At 43.6% G+C, this 20,354-nt stretch overlaps 1 protein-coding gene across 2 annotated transcripts in view; it reads left to right on the forward strand.

Annotated features, from left to right (window-relative positions):
• The first annotated feature begins 6,645 nt into the window (after positions 1-6,645).
• Positions 6,646-20,354, forward strand: part of BRF1 (BRF1 RNA polymerase III transcription initiation factor subunit) — a 243,246-nt gene continuing 229,537 nt past the window's right edge. For both annotated transcript variants that reach the window (XM_065402496.1, XM_065402497.1), the window contains exon 1: positions 6,646-6,700. The gene's annotated coding sequence lies outside the window, so the exon portion shown is untranslated. The remainder of the gene's footprint in view (positions 6,701-20,354) is intronic.

Consider the following 20,354-nt stretch of genomic DNA (forward strand, 5'->3'; position numbering starts at 1 on the left):
TGGCTCAGGGAAGTGGTTCTTACCACTAGCTTTTTTTTTTTCATCTGTAGGTTGCTAGTTTGAATCCAGTTTAAGCCAGTTTACTAACAACTGTTATTTTATTGCTAGTTAGGAGCCTACATGAACTACATGATGGCTTCAGTCCAGGTCTTACTGGGCAAAAAGAGACTACTTAGCTCAGCAGAAAGACCAAAGATTTTATGAGTGTGAAGAATAAACTATATTCTCAGGAAATCCTTGTGGAAAAGAGTTGAGGTACCTTGGCTGTGTGGTTGGTATAAGAAAGCTTGCAGAGCAAACACCAATGCTGTACAGCATTGTTCAGTATAGAAAGAATTTCAGTCTTTAGGGCTTTACAATGCAAAAATTAAAACTCCTCCTCTCATTTAGTATTACATTAAATGAAAATTTTTCTAAGCTTGCTGCTGTACTTCCTCTTCTCACTAGCACCCTCTAGCGGTCCCAGTTATTATCTATATCAGTACAGTATCTAGCCTGCACAAGCAAGACAATTCTGAGGTTGTTTTAAAGAGAAGATGAATGAGTAGATTCATAGATTCTAGGACTGGAAGGGACCTCGAGAGGTCATCAAGTCCAGTTCCCTGCCCTCATGGCAGGACCAAATACTGTCTAGACCATCCCTGATAGACATTTATCTAACCTACTCTTAAATATCTCCAGAGATGGAGATTCCACAACCTCCCTAGGCAATTTATTCCAGTGTTTAACCACCCTGACAGTTAGGAACTTTTTACTAATGTCCAACCTAAATCTTCCTTGCTGCAGTTTAAGCCCATTGCTTCTTGTTCTATCCTTAGAGGCTAAGGTGAACAAGTTTTCTTCCTCCTCTTTATGACACCCTTTTAGATACCTGAAAACTGCTATCATGTCCCCTCTCAGTCTTCTCTTTTCCAAACAAAACAAACCCAATTCTTTCAGCCTTCCTTCATATGTCATGTTCTCAAGATACATGATTGAGCACACAAAATAATGAGTGGTATACAGAAGGAAGATTTGGAATGTCTGTACACCCTTTCTTATAATACAAGAACCAGGGGGACATGCAATGAAACAATGCAGTGAAAGGCAGCAAATTTAAAACTGATAGAATAAAATACTTGTGCACACAATACACACTTAGTCTGTGGAACTCATTGCAATACATTCAAATGAAGGCGAAGTAAGCTTACCAAGATTCAAAAAAGGATTGTACATTTGTACACACTAGATGGAATTTCTAGTAAAGAGCAAAAAAATCCAAACAATCATAAACAAACAAATCATATCAGTTTTTTTAAGAAGGAATATAAATCTTAAATCCTCATGTTTCAGGGCTAGGCCAACCACTAACTGAAGAGATTACAATGAAACTTTCTCTATAGGAAGGTTATTCTATAATTGCCTGATGCAGGGTTTCTTGCACTTTCCTCTGAAGCAGGTGGTTCTGTCCACGGTCAGAGACAGGATACTTACGTGGATGATCCCCTGGTCTGATCTGGTTTGGCGATTGCTATCTTTCTGTGAATTAAAGTCTTGTTGATACCTTACTGTAAACTTTGAGAAGATATTCTATTTACACTTTAGAGACAAATTGTCTATTTTATTGTATGTGTTCCATATTTCTCTTCCCGTGTTTCTTATTGCTAAAGACATTTATATATAAAAAGGATCATTTTTTCCCCTGCTGCTTATTCCCTACCCAAAGTCATAATGCTCTCTTTGTGACATCACATTTGGCTGCTGTGGGAATGATTATATCACAAACAGAAGGTTATAACTTCAGGAGAAGAATAAGGAGGAGCAAATGGACTTTTAAGAAACGAAAAGATTCTCTTTTCATGCAAATTGCCTTAATAATAAAGTATAAAGGAAGGGGAAAAAAGAAAAGAAGCAATAAAATACATAATCTCACACTATCCAATATTATTGTTCTGTTATAGAGGGTCAGAACCTGCCAATATTTATGTGAGTAACTTTACCCACGGGGATCCTCAATTTCCTGTAACAGTGCAAAGTAGCCTTAGTGTGGTCCCGGATCTGGCCCTAAATGTGTTTCTTATTATGCTATTTTTTAATAGTGCCTCTTATTTTAGGATTCTGTCACACTTTGTGAGGTAATTGCCACACTTGTAGCCTAGACAACTGTGGGTTGCATTGCCTTCCAGTGATGCTCTGGCCTGGAATAATTAATCAGAGAGTGACACAGTGTATTTGCCCAGTGTGTCATGTGGCACAGTGTGAGAGTGGAGTTGCCCTGGGAGTGGGGCAGACTCAAGGTCCTGAATAAAAGGTTACTTCTGACACACTGCCACTCAATCTCAGTGCCCTCACTTGCTCAGTGTCAGGGAAAGACAGAAGACTGACATGGCATTCAATGTTGGCAAGTTGAGGAGAGCTGCATCAGATGTTTGGCTACATGTTGACCACTCAGTGGGAAACAGATTTTGAAAGTGAGTCTATAGGGTTTCCTCTTCTGCACTAAGTCAGATAATTCAAGTGATTCAAATGCTGGTAGATAAAGCAGACTGAACAAACATCCTGCTACTATATATTTCCCATTCCCCTTCCTTCCCAACTATGGAACTGGTAGAATGGCACAGTGTCTTTATTACAGATTGGATGGGTGCTAATGCAAACAAAGGCTTACTGGGATAAGAATTGACTGAGCTCCTTGCCTTCAGGGGTGGGGTGGGGCCAGGGATGAGGGGTTCAGGATGCGGGAGGGGGCTCAGGGCTGAGGCAGAGGGTTGGGATGAGGGGGTAGGAGGAGGGCTCTGGTTGGGGGTGCAGGCTCTGGGGTGGGGCCGGGGATGAGGAGTTGGGATGCAGGCAGGCTACCCCTGCCGGCAGCAGCTAGCTCCGGGGAAGGGGCCTCTCTCTCCCTGCCACCAGACAGCACGGAGCTCTGGGGAAAGGGGTTCTCTCTCTCCCCTGCCGGCAGACAGCATGGAGCTCCGGGAGCGGGGCCCCTCTCTCCCCTCCGGCAGCAGGGAGCTCCTGGGTCGGGGGAGAGGCCCACAGCAGCCTTGCAAGCCCCAACTTGCTCCCCTCCCAGTTCCCGCACACCTCCAACCTCTCTCCTCTCCAGGTCCCTGCTTCATGGCCCTTTAGAGCTGCTGCACGGCTATTTATAGCCTGCTGTGCAGCCGCGCAGCTTAGAGGGAACTTAGCGAGCCGCACTTAGGGTCGAGGGGAGCTGCCACTGGCTTGCGGGCCTTGCAATGAAGAACACTGTGCTAATACATCCCAGAATGATCACTTTTTTTGCAACAGTATTACACTGTTGATTCATATTTAGCTTGTGATCCACTATGACCCCCAAATCCCTTTCCGCAGTTCTCCTTCCTAGGCTGTCATTTCCCATTTTGTATGTGTGCAACTGATTGTTCCTTCCTAAATGAAGTACTTTGCATTTGTCCTTATTGAATTTCATCCTATTTACTTCAGACCATTTCTCCAGTTTGTCCAGCTCATTTTGAATTTTAATCCTATCCTCCAAAGCACTTGCAACTCCTCCCAGCTTGGTATCGTCCGCAACCTTGGTACATGTACTCTCTATGCCATTATTTAAATCAGTGGTTTTCAACCAGGGGTATGAAACCCCAGGGGCACACAGAGGACCTCCAAGGGGTACATCAGCTCATCTAGATATTTGCCTAGTTTTACAACAGGCTACATAAAAAGCACTAGGTTTTTAAAAAATTTCATACAGATGACTTGTTTATACTGCTCTATATACTATATGCTGAAATGTAAGTACAATATTTATAGTCCACATTTTCAAAATATTCCAGTAATTTTGAGTATTCAATGTTATTATTTGAATTATGGTGGCATCTAGAGCCTCCTGGGATCAGACCCCCGTTGTACTAGCTGCTATATAGATATACATAGATAGAGACACTCGCTACTCCATAGAGTTTACAATCTGAAGTGGTAAGGCAAAGCATGAGAGAAAAGAAGCATTATCATTCCAGTTTTACAAATGGGAAACTGAGGCACAGAAACATTAAATGACCTGCTTAAGGTTAGATAGTATGTCTGGGGCAGAACTAGGAATCAAACCCCAATCTTCTGAATCCAACTTTAGTGCCTTAACCATAAGACCATCATTTCTCTTGTGTAGCTCATAACTTGAGATACCTGGGTCCTGATTTTGCAGAGGTGTGAACACCTGCAGCTCCTATTGACTTAAGTTGGAGTTGTGGTTGCCCGGCACTTCTGAAAATCAGGACCAGGGTGTCTTAAGTTGAGCATTCTAAAATGGAGACATCCAAAATCTGCAGCCACTTTTGAAAATGTGGGTCCCAAATACCCAATCAGTGGCCAAGACTGAACTAGAGCTTAGGGTTTCCTGAATTTCTTACCATTTACACATTCCTTCATACCACACTGACTCTCATTAATCAGAGTGGTCAGGAGCTGAACACTGGCACCTACTTGGTTAAAGCATGAACTCAATATATCGGCACTTTTTTGACTACTTCACTGGAACAAAAAATAGACAATCAAAGATAGAATGGGAATTTTGAAATAGACACGGAGGTATCATAGAGTGATGCAGTAAGAATGAATTATTTTAGAGCACATTTGGACCACTTTACATTGCTTTTACTTTGTCACTTTAAATGGTTAGGCTGTGCCCCAGAGTTCAGTAAATGGACTGTCATACATTGGAAAATATCTCTGAGTGCTAGGTACTATATTTAGTTTAATATTATTTATTCTGTTAGTTCTTGTGCATGATCAATACAAATAGCAAGATAATTTAATTGGCTCTTATGATACTGTGAGATCTGATGGTCTGGAGCAGGACCAAAACCACCCAGGGTCTAATTTTATCGCTGGTAGTGCCTCCATCCATGACGTTGGACCAGTTTCTTAACCTTCATCTCTCATTTTCCGCTTCTGTAAAAGAGAGAGAATAATTCCTATCTATCTCACAGAGGTGTTGTGAAGATTAACTAGTTAATATATGCAAAGCACTATATACATTCTACATATTATATTTAAGATCCTAAGGACTAGCCCTTAAAATGTGCCACTTTATCAATCAGCATGTCCATATTTTTCTGTAGTAATTTGTGTAATTGACTCTATATAGTGAAAAGTTTTTTTAAATCCCTGTAACCCTTGGAGAACTACACATATCTCTGGCTTGTAACAAATAGAACCCACATCATAAAACTGTGCTAAGAAGGGCATGTGTGCATATACTTAGTAGGCCTTGAGAATTTTAGTGACTACAGAAAATGTTCCTATTAAGACATTAAATAGTTCATATGGTTAGTAACAGCTAGATGGCAAATTATTTTACATTCACGCTATGCTCTTAGGGACACCTGGAAGGGGGGGTTGAGGATGAATTATTTGTACTACACTTAGAAAGTGTAAAACACTATACTATAAATACCAAGTACGAGATAATTAGTACCTAATGGTGTATACGTAACTCAGACCTGATAAAATTATTGGGACCTGTTATTCAGTGGCACAGAGAGAGGATTTAAGTTTAAATACCACAGGCAGCACCGCAAGTGCTAGAAGCTGGTGCTTTCAGGAGTCATGGGTTCTGGGTTCTAGTCCCACTGCCTGCGTGTAGCTAGTGCTAGGAAGCAAATGATGCAATGACAGATGCACTATGGATCCAGATGTGAAGAGTGTGGGGCAGCAGCATGCCAAACAACAGAGACTCCTAGGGGCTATAGAGGGTACAGTGGTGTGCCTGGAAGGGGCTATAGGAAGGAGACAGAGGGGGTCTGAGGGCTGGGGGGGTCAGTTGGTGGAAGGAAGGGGGGCAGTGAGGTGGTGATTGGGGGTGGGTTATGGGCAGTGGTGGAGGGGCAGGGGGCCTGTGGTGGGAGGTAATTAAGAGGGTGTGGGGAGGTGCAGGGCCTGTAGGTGAAGATGAGACACTAATACAGGCAGCTTTAGTCTGCTGTGGGTACTGGGGGGGCCTATGGGTGGTGAGGTTTGGGGGGGGTCTCTGGGTGGTGGCAGGCAGAAGAGTTATGGGGGGCTGTGGGTGGTGCTGGGAGTTGTGTGTGTGACGCTGGGGAGCTGTAGGGGTTGCTGAGAGGGTGACGGAGGAGCTATGGGTGGTGACAGGCTGGGGAGCTGTAGTAGGGGGTGGTGGTTGCTGAGAGGGTGACGGAGGGCTATCGGCTGTAGGGGGTTGGTGGTTGGTGACGGAGAGCTGTGGGCGGTGACTCTAGAGCAGACGCTGATACACAGGCATCCCCGCCCCAATCTGGGCAGAGGTACCGGGGGGGCGAGCTGGGGCCAGCCGCGCAGCGGGCGAGCTCTCGCGAGAGGAGGCGGGCCCGGGCGCTGCTAGCGTTGGGCTCCTCCCCAGCCGGCCCGGCCGAGGCCTGCCCCGTGCGCTGACCGGTGAAGGGGCCGGACGCTGAGCGGCGCCCGGCCCGGGGAGGTGGAGGAGACGGTTGCGGCGGCGCGCGAGCCGAGCTAGCGAGCGAGGCGGCGCGGGCAGAGGCCCGGCTCCCGCGGGACACCATGCCGGGCGGGCGGGTGTGCGCCGTGTGCGGCGGCTCGGAGATCGAGGTGGACGCGGCGCGGGGGGACGCGGTGTGTACGGGCTGCGGCTCGGTGCTCGAGGACAACATCATCGTCTCCGAGGTGCAGTTCGTGGAGAACAGCGGCGGCGGCTCCTCGGCCGTGGGGCAGTTCGTGTCTTTGGACGGTGAGCGGGGGAAGGGGGGCTGGGTGGGGGCACGGGGTGGGGTGCCCCCAGTCTCTCCATGGCTGGGCGCTCCAGGACGGGCAACGCTTTCCCTATAGCGGTGGGGGCAGCCCTCCCTATTCACCCACCGGCCTGGGGTATCGTCCAGCACTGCTCCCCCCTCAGCACACTGCTTTAGGGACAGCATGCAGGGGAGAGCTCGCTCGTTAGCCTGCGCAAGAGGCATCTGACAGGTTTTCTGACAGGTGAACAGGTCAGTAATTGTGCCCCCCCGCCCCCGTCTGGTTTGTATTGGGTGAGATTTTGTTTGGTGCGTTTACTTTCAAGAGTAAAACTTGGGCTGGGGAACTCTTGAGCAGCTGGAGACAAGTGAATATCTCTTTTTCAGTCTTCGTTGTCCGTCCCTTGATATAACTGAAGGGTGGCTTTCAAATATTTTATCAAGCAGTGATGTAAACAAATGTCCCGATCCTGCAATTGGAGCCAGGTGGGCAGACCCCTGCGTCCATGTGGATTCAGTTGCAGGACTTGGGGTCTAAGGGCTAGATGCACAAAAGGACATAGGTACCTAACTGACACTTTAAGTGCCACTGAGCTTCTCAAAACCCCAGCTCAGCTGCCACCTAACTCTGTAGGTTCCTACATTTCCCCCTTTAAAGTCTCTTAGGTGCCTAAGGGTTTGTCTTCACTACAACGATTAGCTTACATTTGAAGGTCGGATGATGCAGATAACTTGAGCTAACTCTGCTGTGAAGATGCACCCAAAGTTTCCAAAAGTGAGCATGCACACAGCCCTCAGTTTAAGGACCTGTCTGATAGACATTCTCAGAGCATTCCTAAACGCACACAAAATGGAAGGAGATGTGTGTCCCACCCCTTTTAAACTTTTAGTCCATTAGTTAAGGGCACTCACCCAGGATGAGAGAGAGTTCAGCACCCCTGCTTGATGTGGAGAAGGGATTTGAACTTAAATCTCCCCTGTCTCAGGAGAGTGCCCTAACCACTGGACTATAGAGTCATTCTCACTCTGTCTCAGTGAATATTTTTATACAGCATAGTGCAGCTTGGGTAGGAGAAATTGAGAGACCTGTCCCAGAATACCCTATAGCCCAATGGTTAAGGCAGTCTCCTGGAAGAGCCAGGTTCATATCCCTGCTCCACATGAGGGAGAGGGGAGAATTGAACCTAGGCCTCCCACATCCTAGGTAAGTGTCCTAACGAATAGGCTAATAGTAGCACCTGATTCCAGGAGATAACAGGAGTACTTGTGGCACCTTAGAGACTAACAAATTTATTAGAGCATAAGCTTTCGTGGGCTACAACCCACTTCTTGAGAGCATTCACAAACTGTGAATTCTGAGTGGAGGGAAGTGCTTTCCGCCAGCCCAAACTTAGTTACCTAAATACCTTTCGAGGAGCAAGGCTTAGGGCAAACTGTCTTCGTGGCATTTCCTACTGGCTAGCCTTGTCACCTACCCTCTTAGTTTGCTGGCTTTGGTGGATTACATTATTAGGTGCCTAATTCTCCCCATGCGTTTTATGAGGAGATTAGCCACCTAATTCAGGGCTGTGGATTCCACTGAGTGGCAAGGTACCTAAAAATTGGGTGTTGCAACGCTGAGTGTTTCAATGCCTAAGGCCCTTTGTGGATTTAGCCCTAAGTGCCTGTGATACTGTTAGCCAGTCCATTCTCTACACACTTAATGTCCCATTTACAGCATAAAAAAAACAAGTCTAACAAGCACTGTAAAATGTTTGTGGCCCACCTGGCCATGTTATAACATAGTTTGGTATGATTGGTGTTATAACTAAATTTTATTTAAAAAGTGCTTTAGGTCAGGCAAGTAGGCCCTGTCTATGTTAGATGGAAAGGCATTGGCTGCAAACTTGAGTGGAACACCCTGTCTGCACGCAGTACTTTCCCATCATGACCCCATGATGATTGGCTCCAGCACTTGGGATGAAATCTTTTGTGCCACTCTAGCTGAACTGGTGCAACTTATTATGGATTCTCTCTATTTTATTATTAATTATTTTTATTACTATAGCGCCTAGGAGCCCCAGACATGGGCCAGGACCTCCAGTATGCTAGGCGCTGTACAAACACAGCAAGTCCCTGCCCCAAAGAGGCTTACTTTGTATACTTACAATCTAAGTATAAGATAGCTGGATACAAAGAGATGGGAGTACATAGAAACAATCAGACAATATTGGTCAGCATGATGCACTGTTTTCTTCCCCCATTTATCAGGTTTGAGAGCAATAGAGGCCTTTCCTTAGTCTTAGGTCTGCTGAGAACATTTCCCATCCCCTGTTCTTTCAGGGCTAAGCATAGTTGAGACATTTGCTGCGCTGGTCTCAACTCTATTGGAGAAACACGGAAGAAGAACATTGTTATAAAAATTACTTAAATTACTGGTGTTTCAAGGAACTGTCTCAACAGCAGTTTCCAGACACCTGAAAGAAGAAAATCAGATATACGATTTCATTCTAATGTCAGCAAAATGTCAAATACATTAACTAGACAAAGCTACCTGCTTACCCCCCAAATAAATGGTAAATCTCAGAGCCTGTGATGCTCTATCACTGGTTGCTTCTTGCCCTCCTACCCTCCCACCCTGGGATGGCTGGAAATAGCCTGGTAGGAACAACTGCATGTGTTGTGCTGGGAGAAGAGTGGTGGACTGTCTGGATCTGATAGTCTTAGTCTTACAGGGAAGAACTGATTACTGTCCAGACCCTTTTCCTGATGATTCTGGTCTCAGGATCTGATGGAAGGAATTACATCCCGTGAGCTGAAAATCGGGTCTCAGGACTGCAATCCCCACTTGTCCCAACTCTCCTGGAAGTCAGTGTAACTTTGACTTGAGTTCTGACTGCAGAACCAGAGTCATAAAAGATTAAAAGAATAAATTAAAGAATTGAATAAAATTGTACTACATTAGTGAGCACATGGCTTGCTTCCCCCAGTCACCTATGTCAAGATGACCATGTGTCTTTGTTCTTACATCACTGTAGTATCAGAGTGCCTCCCATGACTGAACATGGCAACTATTTCTTCCTTCCCAACCAGCAAGATACAGGCTAGGCTTTAATTTTTTTTCTACATACACCTCTACCTCGATAAAACGTGACCCAATATAACATGAATTCTGATATAACGCGGTAAAGCAGTGCTCCGGGGGGGCGGGGCTGCGCACTCCTGCGGATCAAAGCAAGTTCGATATAACGCGGTTTCACCTATAACGCGGTAAGATTTTTTGGCTCCCGAGGACAGCATTATATCGAGGTAGAGGTGTACTTATGAAAGTGCAGGGTGTTATTGTGGGGAAGCATCGTGGAAGAGGTGGGTTTTGCATTTAAGCTCCAAATTTAGCAAACTAAGGCTTTGTCTACTCAAGCACTTTTATCTGCAAAACTTTTGTTGGTCAGGGGTGTGAAAAAACACCCCCCCGACGACATAAGTTTCACCACCAAAAGCGCTGGTGTGGACAGCTCTCTGTCGGCAGGAGAGTGTCTCCTGCTGACATAGCTACTGATGTTTGTTGGGGGTGGTTTAATTATGCCAGTGGGAGAGTTCTTATAGGAGACCTTACAGCGGTGCTATTGCAGCGGTACAGCTGTGCTGCTGTAAGGTGTTTAGTGTAGATGTAGCCTTAGTAGTCACTTTCTATTTCAATGGCATTGAGTTCCATAGTCTTGGTCTGCCTCTTATGAAAATTGTCTCAGGCAGTTATGAGATCCCCTTATTTTGAATGTGAATCCTTGCACTGTCAAATGTCATTTAGGGAACATACGGCATACCTGTCATATCAGGTGCTTTTTCTTCATACTTAACACATCACAGATATTTCCCTCTTGTGTGGATAACACTGGTGATAAGGATTTATCGTACCCCTTATTGATTAACAGTTTTGTTTTTTCCATTGGAGTATAGCACATGTGGGAGGTCATGGTCACAGACAGAGGACCGTGAACTCAGGTAGTTAGGTCTAACTCCATTCAGGGCTTTAAAGATCAACACAGCAAACATGAACTGGACTCTGTTCAGTGGGGAACCAGTATAGAGAGCATTGAGTCAAGGTAACGTGTTCCCAGCCACCTGTGTGGTGGTATTTGCTACATTGTCTGCCTTGGAATTGACCATGATCTGCAGGGCTGCTGGATACATCTGCAAATGTTATCTCAATCTTACTCCTTTTAAGGGCAAGTCTACACTTAAAATGCTGCAGTGCTTCAGTGAAGACCTTAGTGTGCTGACAGGAGAGCCTTGCCTATTGGCATAGTTAATCCACTTCCACGAAAGGTGGTAGCTGTGTTGACGAGAGAAGCCCTCCCGTCGACATTGCTGTCTACACTGGCAGTTAGGTCGGTATAACTGCATTGCTCCGAGCTGTGGATTTTTCACACCCCTGAGCGATTTAGTTATACCACTGTAAGTTTATAGTGTAGATCTGGCCTAAGTCTGGCATGAGATTGGTGCAGAATGCTTCCAAGGGTAAACCCTTAAAGCGAAAGCCTGTGTCTGCTACAAATGCTGATCCCTCTGACTTGGTGCCAGTGTGTCAGTATAGATCTGGCCGGTGAAGCCGAGAGCTGTGCCACACATCAGCTCCATGATGCATTCAGGGACTTGGTGCTTGAAGTCAGAGAGCTCTGGTTCATCAGGAAGCTGGTCTTGTGGTGCTTAGATTTGCATGGGGTTAGGAAATTTGGTGTTTCAAAGGTAGTTGAGTTCCATTGAGGAGAACTCATTTGTGTTTCTATTCTGTTTAGGTCCAGTAAAGAATAGAGACAACTGTCCATTATTTTTATTATTGAGTCTGAAATAACCCCCAGACATAAATAAATTATGATGATTTGGACCTGTATGTGTGCATGTTTATTTGTTTTTCCTAAAGTTAATTAAGTATTTTAGAAAAAAATGTCAGAATGGCCACCAGCAAGAGTTGGTGGCCGCAGTCTGAGGCCACCAAAATTTTTTTGTGAGAATGCTTGATTTAGACAGTTTCAAACACTTGATTGTGGACATGCTGAGAATGAGGCTGGTAGACTATTATTTGGATTTGAGTGAGTTGTAGGACTTTTCTGAGGCTGAAGTATTTTTCTACTAGAAAGAAGCACAAAGGCAGTGATTCTGCAGAGAAGGGCCCTACTTTCCCCACTTTTTTACAGAAGCTGTTCAATAGCTTCAACCAATCTTGAATTTAAACCGGTCCAGGAATCCAGTGGAGTCAAATTGCAAGGTGCCCATGTCAGGACCTCCTGGGTATTAAAGTTGCTGTGTTCTTGCACCCTATTTTGGGGGAGCTGAGGGAAATGTGGCAGACCCTTCATGCAGCTGTCCTTGTCTTGAAGGTGATCAAGAAAAAAAAATACATCTTCCACTGAGGTTGCCACTGGCTAAGTCCCAACAAGAGCTTGTTGGTGAAGGCAATTGTGATCAGAGGGAAGACTGGCTAGACCTTTGGTACTGTGCCCCAACATTTTGAGCTGCAGTGCAGAGATGCAGTTGGGTGATGGTTTTACCAGTTTGCATCTGCAACATGCTGTAATGTGGTCTACCAAATCTTCCCCAAAGGTAGTTCAAACAAACAAACAAACAAAGAGGCCACTGTTTATATAAATAAGCAGGGAGGCACCAGGTCATACTTCCTCTGTTGGGAAGCCCTGTGGGGATGGACGTGAGGTCTGTCCAATAGCAATAGTGATAATATTTTTAGTTGCCATGCACTTGGTAGAAGAGGAGAATGAGATTGCAGACTAAATTAATCCATAATAGATTCTTTTGAGTGATTAGCTCTTCCTACAGTGGAAGACACTAGAGGTGAATATTTTCACCACTCACCTGACAAGCAGCTACTGGTCTTCTGTTCCTGGTACTGAGAAAAGACTGCTAGGGATGCCTTTCCATTCACTTGAAAATGAGGCTATGTCATGTCCCTTTCTTCCAGTCCTTTTGGTAGGAAAGATCTTGGCAAGGCTCTGGAAAAAGGAAGATTACATGGTCCTAATAGCTCCTTGCTGGCACATAATTGCCATTCTGTTGCAAATGGCCAAGGTTAATCTCATCAGGCTGAGAGTCTCTGGTCTCAGATCACATCTAGAACCAGGGAGTCCTGTCTTGGACAAGTTGCCTGACCTGGTGTCTCTGAGCAGGTAGGTCATTGCGGAGATAAAGGAAGAGGGAGGCATGCGTCAGGACCCTAATTGGGCCCTGGGTGATCACTACTTCCCACCACCCAACACAGATGTAATGAGGTTGAGTGGTGCCCTTATAAGAAAAATTAAAACTACTGATTATTCCTCAAAAAAGGTTTTTAATAACTTTCGACTATAAAGGTAACACAGACAAAATAAGAAAAGCAAGATTAAAGACCAGCACTGAATAAGGATTAATATAAATGGCAAGTTATACTGAAGCACAAGTACATGTAAAGTTATTATTCATTAGCTATTTACTACTATTCTTAACTCGATAGTATCGATACAACTTGAGATCAATTCTGCCCGAGCAACCAGACTTCTTTACTCCATGACCTTACCCTGCATTTGCCCCAAAATATGTTACCCTTCAGTTGGCCGTTTTCTGCACTGGCCAGGTACAGATGGTAGTGAAGTACACGTCCCTTCGGTTCAGGGGGTGTGGGTCAGGTTTCTCTTATGACCGAAACACACACACAGTCCCGTGCCTTCATACTTTTTATCTGATCTGTCCGCCATGTCTTAAAACAGACCGACCAGTTAGTGTCAGCCAAATCTTTATGTGGTTAGCGTTGTCGCCTTGGCTGTATAATTTATGCTTGCTTATCTCCTTGTGTTGCTTTGACCATATAATTTATACTTACTTATTTTCTTGTAGCCAATTGTTTTAATTGTGGGTTAGACAAGCTGTGCCCGGGGGCACAACTTATTTCCTTTTATAGGAGTTAGAATGTGTTATCTGGTTGCAGTGCGTTTTGACCACAAGTCTTAGCTTACTTCTGCAAAGCTTGCCCTCTTCACCTCTGCAAAGCGTGTCCTTTTTACCTTTGCAAAGCGGAAGTTTGAGGCCTAACACTGACAATACCTTTGTTCATTTTAAGCTTGGCAATACTTTTGCTCAGAGATTAATCACAGTCATGTTCTCCTGACATCCCGGAAGCCATCTTCCGGAAAGATATACAACTCTGAGTGATTGTCATGTCATGCGATAGGGTCCAAGAAGACCCTATTTCTTGTCCTGCATAAAAATTACTTGAGTACCTTCTTTATCTAACTGAGTGTAATTTAAAGATTAACTCCATCCAGGTGCATTTGGCAGCCATTTCAGTCTTTCATCAACTAACCAAAGGTAGACTGTGGTCTCTGTAGCTTCTTGTCATTGCATTCACGTGGGGTGTGCAAGAGAGAAGTGAGACTTTGCATTTCCTATTACATCTGGAAGGGAATCCCATAGTCTTGTGGTAGTTGCTGGGAGAAACTGTCCGCTTTCATAAGTACGACCCTTAAGTTTGACAGAAAAAATAAATATGAAACTAAGGGAAAAAGATAGCTGAGCTCTGATAGTTCAGAGTGTTAGTAACTGGGATGTGGGCAGTCATGCCTAATGGTTGAAACCATGGAGATGGCCAGGTTGGAGGTTAGAGCAGAGCCAAGATAGAGTCAAGAATCAGGACCACGGGACTCCCAGGGGCCTGGTCAGGAGCAGAGCTGAGGGTCAAAGCCATGAATCAGAAGACAAATGCCAGAGCCCATATGTGTGCCAAAGATGTGGTCAGAAATCAGAGCCAGAGGCATCAAGCATGGAGAAGGGCAGGAACAGGCTGGGCAGGCACAGGAAGCAGGACCAAGCACAGCTGCAGGTATGGAACACACTGAGCAGCCAATGAGCTCTGGTTACTGCTGGGTCAAGTGGTAGCTAGCTCCTCCCCTCCACCTATCAGGAAGTGCAATCAGTCAGGCAGCTCCTTCCAGGATCAGCTGTGTCCATTGTGTTGCTAGGAGGCTGACCCTTCTGCAGCTGGGCTCCCAGACCACGTTCTTCTTGCAAAGAGAACAAGACTAGGTGGTCTCTTCCTTTTATTGATCCTCTTTCTGTAATCCATCTCTGTTCTCAATGGGCTTACCCAATTGGTCTTACCCAAATTGTTCACCTACCTATTTCTGAACCTTGATCTTTTTCTGTGTTTGCAGTTCACGGACGTTAAGCGGGAGTTAAGACGACCACTAAAGTTGCCTCTCTTCTCAAAATTCAGTTGTTTTCAGAACAATTAGAATTCTGAATTATTTTGGATGTCATAACACAGACACAGGGTCATAATAAAATTAATTTCTTTTGAGAAAAAATATGTAGCAACCCTGATTACATTTGAAGGATTTTATATTTGGGTGAGATTTTGGTCCATTGTGTGTACAATTTTTTTAGTTAAAAAAGAAGCTGTGATGTGAAGCTTTAGTTTAGTTACTAACCAAAGGAAAGGAAAAGAATTTCAGCTAAGAAGAGTACTGTTAAGCTTAAGAGTCAGCATAAGCAGGTTTGAAAACATAACTGAGAAAACAAGGCACGAGAGGACAGCAAAACAAGCAATAGTAAGTTTGTGTATTGTCTTGGATTCTAGAAGGGCATTTTAAAATTCTCTCTATTTGCAAGCGAGAGCAAGGAGATCTTTTACTCTCTCTCTTGCCCACATTCTCACCCACCCACCAGTTAAAGCTCATTTGAAATACTTGTTCTGTGTTGAGAGAAGCAGCAGCATGACCGCAGTCTGTACAGAGTACTATCAGGGAGTGAACCATGTGAAAGGAGGCTGGAAATTTACCATGGACTTTAGAAAGTTCACTGGATATGCTGTAATCCAGTTTGGTAGGCGAAAGGAAGGTTAAGTGCTCTACTTTGGTGTTTAGAAAAGATGATCAGGAAGTTTGCAGTTAGCTCTGTAGTGAAAACCTAAATATAATTTGATACTTTGAACTTTACAGAAGCCTTGTCTAATTTTGCACAGTTACTGAAGATTTTACTCAATGATTTATAGAAAGATGCTCATTTTTATTAGTTTATATTCTTTCCCTCTGATTCCCCAAAGAGAGACAACTCTTTTCCAAGTTCTGTAAAAGTTTTATCTGGGCTTGACAAAATTAACTCACTTGGGGTGAGTAGGAAATTTACTGAGCAAGTGACTGTTACCTTCTGAATAATCTAAGTTTTCATTTTAAAGAATAGTAAATTTCTAGCCCTAATGGTTACAGAAATAACCTTCCAAGTGGAAATTATGGTTAAACCAATACAATGCTGTTTTATAGGGTGCAGCAGAGTGAAAATGAAGTGATTAACTGTTATCACTGCTTCTTTTCAGTTTCTGTGACTGGTACTGAAACTAACAAGAATCAAGACATTTTCATTCTGCAGCAGTTTGGGAAGCATGTGTGAACCTCAGCAGAGACAGGTGCTAGAGAGAATCACAGGAGAAGGGTTCAAAAATACCGGGGTAGAGTAATGGAGATACACACCCATCACAGCTGCCAGAAGACTCAGAAAGGTGTACAGTAGCAGAGAATCCTTGCCTCATAGCAGCCAGGAGGCTTTGGGATGTGTCATGGCATTCTGGATAAAATCAAGACCAGTAAGGGGTTGTGTCACCACTTGCCCTGCAACCCTGAGTGCCTTACAATGCTTTGCTGCTGTCGCTCGCATGCAGGTCACGCCCTGAGTGTCTGTGTGCTAGACAGCCCTGCTTAAGCAGCTCTGACTCCAGCAGCCTGTCTGCAGCCCCACTCTGGCTTCCACCTCGATTACAGCCAGGAACATACTTCCAGTCCTGAATTTCCCCAAAACTGTGTGCCCTGAAGTGTCCAGCCCACACCTGAACTACTTAGAGAAATAATAAGGTTTATTGCTCCTATAGGGGACAAAAGCACATTGCAGCTTATTAACTTAACTGGCGGAAATACACCCTTCCGTCGAAACACGGCACTGAGTTTGGCGTATAGTAAAAACAAAACAAATTTGTTAACAAAATATACATAGGATTCAGTGAGCTCAAGTATAAGGAATGAAGATAGAAAGAGTTACAAGTAAAACAAAGCAAAATATGCTTTCTAGTGGCTGAGACTTAACAAGCTACCGTCTTTGTTCTAGGTAGATTTCTTACCAATCTTTCTTCTTTTCAGCCATGGCTGACTTTCTCTCAGTCAAGACCTTCCCCAAAAGCACAAGGGGCTGATTTTCCCTTGTCTTCCTAGGTGAAAGGTCTTTGCCTGAGCAGGTTTCTCACCTATATTCAGTTTCCAGAGACTTCAGTTCCCCCTTAATTGAAGGAGCCATCTTTCTTGGCTTGTAGGAGTTTCCTTCCCTTGTGTCTATCTAGCAATGGATTCCAAAGATGGTTTCTGTCTTTCCTTATATCTTTCAAAGTTCAATGACCTTGTTTCAAGAGGCAGGATGACATGCTGTTTTTCCCTTCCTGTGGTCTGCCCGTCCACCTGTATGTAAATGGGGCTTCCATTGCTTTGATTCCACCATGCTTAATTTACATAGAAGACAGGTAAATAGTTGTGACATTCCCTTCTGTTTAGAAGAGACCTGTTCTTCCTTTGTATGGACACAGACCATAAAGTGTAATATTAATGAGTATCCATAATTCCTTCTATAGTGTTAATACATTGATTTTATGATAATATTAATCACCAGTGTGTCATAGGCTTTTATAAAATATCTCACTCAATAAACTTATAATACAGTAATATTGTATACATTCAGTTGATTCAATTGCTTATCACTTGAAGTTTAGCCCCTCTGTCTTCATGCCCAGAAAAAGTCTCTCTTCCTTGCTGGAAGCTGTCTCCTCCTGTTTGTTAGCTTGATAGTTTGTTCACCTAATATGTAAGTGGACCTTCATTTTTTCTGCCTAACAACTGGGTTGGTCAGAGAAGCAAATACACATTCCTTTGTCTAGGGCAGACCCTTTTACCAACTCCCCCGATGTGCCTGGCTTAAACACATTTTAGTCATCATTCCAGCATATATCCATAACTCTTAGTACACATTGCGTACACATATCACACAAGAATGTTAACGATTAGTGAATTATTAGTTTTCCGATGATGTTACATGACACTGTTTAGATACTGCAGGGGTCGGCAACCTTTCAGAAGTGGTGTGCTGAGTCTTCATTTATTCACTCTGATTTAAGGTTTCGTGTGCCAGTAATACATTTTAATGTTTTTAGAAGGTCTCTTTCTATAAGTCTATAATATATATAACTAAACTATTGTTGTATGTAAAGTTAAATAAGGTTTTTAAAATGCTTAAGAAGCTTCATTTAAAATTAAATTAAAATGCAGAGCCCCCCAGAGCGGTGGCCAGGACCCGGGCAGTGTGAGTGCCACTGAAAATCAGCTCGCATGCCGAAGGCGGCACGCATGTCATAGGTTGCCTGCCCCTGAGATACTGATTGTAACCATAGTGAGTTGGGGTACACTGAATTGGTCCGGCCAGCTGAAACTCATTACCTGGTCCAAGGAGCCCCTTGCTCTCTGGCACAGTTTTAGGGTAACACCTCCCCCTTATAAAGCTGCTGGAGGGTGAGCCACTGGCTGACACAGAGGCAGCAGGTCAGAGCCCTTTCTCCTGAACAGGACATCTGCCACCATATTCTCTTTTCCCTTTATATAGAAGAAACCTGTTTTGTTACCTTTGTCTGTTCACAGTCATCAGGACACAATGTCAGAGAGTAACCCTAATTTTTAACAAATCCCTTCTGTTTGGGGCTATTAAAGGCTGTTGTGGATGGGGTTGGGTAGTGGACGATATCCCAATTCCTATAAAATGCCCCAATGGCTGGTGAAATCAGCCTCCTCCGACAGCCAAACTCCCTATCAGTTGCCTTCATGCATTGTAAGTTTTTCTACTAAAAGTGGGGGTTTCTTTTAGAGAAACCAGAATGCTGAGGATAGGCAAAGCTCTTCAACCTTGGTAGGCAGCCCACCTGGAACACATTCCGAATTCAAGGCAGGGGTGCCACACCCCTCAGGGTGGGTAATTATCCTTGGGTGACGGTGGCAGTGGATGCTTTTAGAGGAGATGGATGCCACCTACATTATTATCCATAATCACGATGAAATGGTGACACTTCATCATGGGGCGACACATTGTCTATCATATTTGAGGGAACCCAATGTATTTATAGGATGATTTTACAAGTTACAAAACTCTTTACATGTCACTATAATCCCGCCCACTAGTTCGTACCTGTTCCTTAATTGTTCAGTACCTCCCTTATCTTTGTTTCAGATACTAGCATTCCAGGTACTGGTCTGTGCAGCTACCTCCTTTGCTACCACAGAACATTAATGTATTTTGCCTTTGACAAGGTTCCTGTTTCCTAATGGCAAGGCTGACTGACTTCAGCTTTGCAAAGTGTTATGGGATACTCAGCATTGACGAACAGGATTATAGAAACACGTAGGCCAATACAGGCCATGTCACTTCAACAAATATATACACATACAATATAATGTCATTTAGATGTTGTGTTCTTAATGCATATTAATATGTGCGATATCAATAATACATATTGATAATGTGATACATCTATATTGGTTAACAGGGTAGAGCGATTTAAATCATGATTAAAAATCATTTAAATCAGGTTGAAGATTTGTAAAAGCTAATTTGAAAATTTGTGCTATGGCAATTTTAGATTACAAGTACTAAAACTAAATTATGAATACATTTTTTTTTTAAAAGGTCACTAGTGATAGGGCATCTTATTTGTATTTTACACAACTGCTTGTAGGGGGAATATATTGAAAAATTAAGGCTCTGATCCTGCAAGTATGTAACTTTATTCACACGAATGGTGAGTTTATAACTTTGGTCGAGAAAGGTAAGTGTATTCTAAATATACTGCACCTTCTGTGAGCTGTTTGATTTACTGTTACACAACATTTTGAATAAAAAAAATTGAAAAAAATTTAATAAGGTATTTCTAGTTGGGTCCTGGAATGATTGGTTCTGGACCCTACTCTATTTAACATTTTATTAATGATATGGAAGAAAACATAAAACCATCGTAAGTTTGCAGGTGACCAAAAATTGGTGGAGTAGTAAATAATGACGAGGACAGGTCACTGCTACAGAGCAATCTGGATTGCTTTGTAGGTTGGGCATACGCAAACAAGATCTGTGTTTTAATATGAGCAAATATAAATGTACATACATTAGGAACAAAGAATGTAGACCGTACTTATAGGATGGGGGGCTCTATCCTGGAAAGAAGTGACTCTGAAAAAGATTTGGAGGGTTGTGGTAGATAATCAGATGAACATGAGCTCCCAGTGCAACTGTGTGGCCAAAGAGCCTAATGTGATCCTTGGATGCATAAACAGGGGAATCTCGAGTAGGAGTAGAAAAGTTATTTTATCTTTGTATTTGGCACTGGTGCAGTCACTGCTGGAATACTGTGTTCAGTTCTGGTGCCCACAATTCAAGAAAGATGTTGATAAAATGGAGAGGGTTCAGAGAAGAGTCTTACAGTGAGAGATTCAAGAAGCGATATCTATTTAGTTTAACAGAAAGAAGATTAAGGGGTGACTTGACCAGTCAGTGAGGATCAAATATTTGATAAAGGTGTCTCGTCAGTCTTGCAGAGAGAGGTATAACAAGTTCTGATGG

This window comes from Emys orbicularis, chromosome 4 (assembly GCF_028017835.1).
Source record: "Emys orbicularis isolate rEmyOrb1 chromosome 4, rEmyOrb1.hap1, whole genome shotgun sequence".
NCBI lineage: Eukaryota > Metazoa > Chordata > Testudines > Emydidae > Emys > Emys orbicularis.